Below are 809 nucleotides of genomic sequence, written 5' to 3'. Positions count from 1 at the left end.
CAGAGTTTTATCAGGAATTAAGAGTTGAACTGGCAGTGAATTCTGAGATGATTGATCTACTATAATGGTCATGTCATTTTCATCTTCAAAAGCTGGGAATCTCTCAGTTAGGTCCAAAGGCTTCCAAGGTAGAAGTGCATTTTCCCAATTTTTGTAGGATACTTGGAACTGACTACAAAGTGAGAAAATTGTGAAAGGGTGTCCAAGCCCATAAGTTGATCCATGAATGATCAGGCCCAAAACCGATTTCACAATTATTGATCCAATATCGATCGGCAGTCCCCTTTGGAAGCAGTAATTAAGAATAATACTTTCTTTAGAAACTTTACCGATGTTCATTGTCGGTAATAGTTTTGCAGAAATGAAAAAGTGCCAGTGTTTCGAAACGGGATTTAGGAGTGTTGCAGAAAAACTAACATACCCATTTTCTTTCATTTCCCAGTCATCAATTTCATCCGTTAGATATTGGTAAATTTCATTCATCTGGTTTCTTGTCGGGACAAAATTGGAATAGTGGTAGACAGGAATGTTCTCGATCATGTATAATTTGTTGATCCATGCATGAGTGAAAGTGATCCATCTACCTCACGCATAAACAACTCCTTGGTTGATTCCATGCAAATTTGCATAAAATTCTTTTACCACAAGAACAACCACGGCCACGACAGTAGAGCACAACACTTCCTATCTTCTCCGCACTATCGTCTCTTCAAGTCTCTTCGTGGGATTATTCAATCCGTGATTTACGAATCCTCATTCCTTGATCAATCTTTTCTTCATCAGTAACTTGTTGAAGATTCACTCATCAG

The sequence above is a fragment of the Phalaenopsis equestris genome, unplaced genomic scaffold (genome assembly GCF_001263595.1).
Source record: "Phalaenopsis equestris unplaced genomic scaffold, ASM126359v1 Scaffold225665, whole genome shotgun sequence".
NCBI classification, from domain to species: domain Eukaryota; kingdom Viridiplantae; phylum Streptophyta; class Magnoliopsida; order Asparagales; family Orchidaceae; genus Phalaenopsis; species Phalaenopsis equestris.
Note: the sequence above shows the minus strand (reverse complement) of the source record.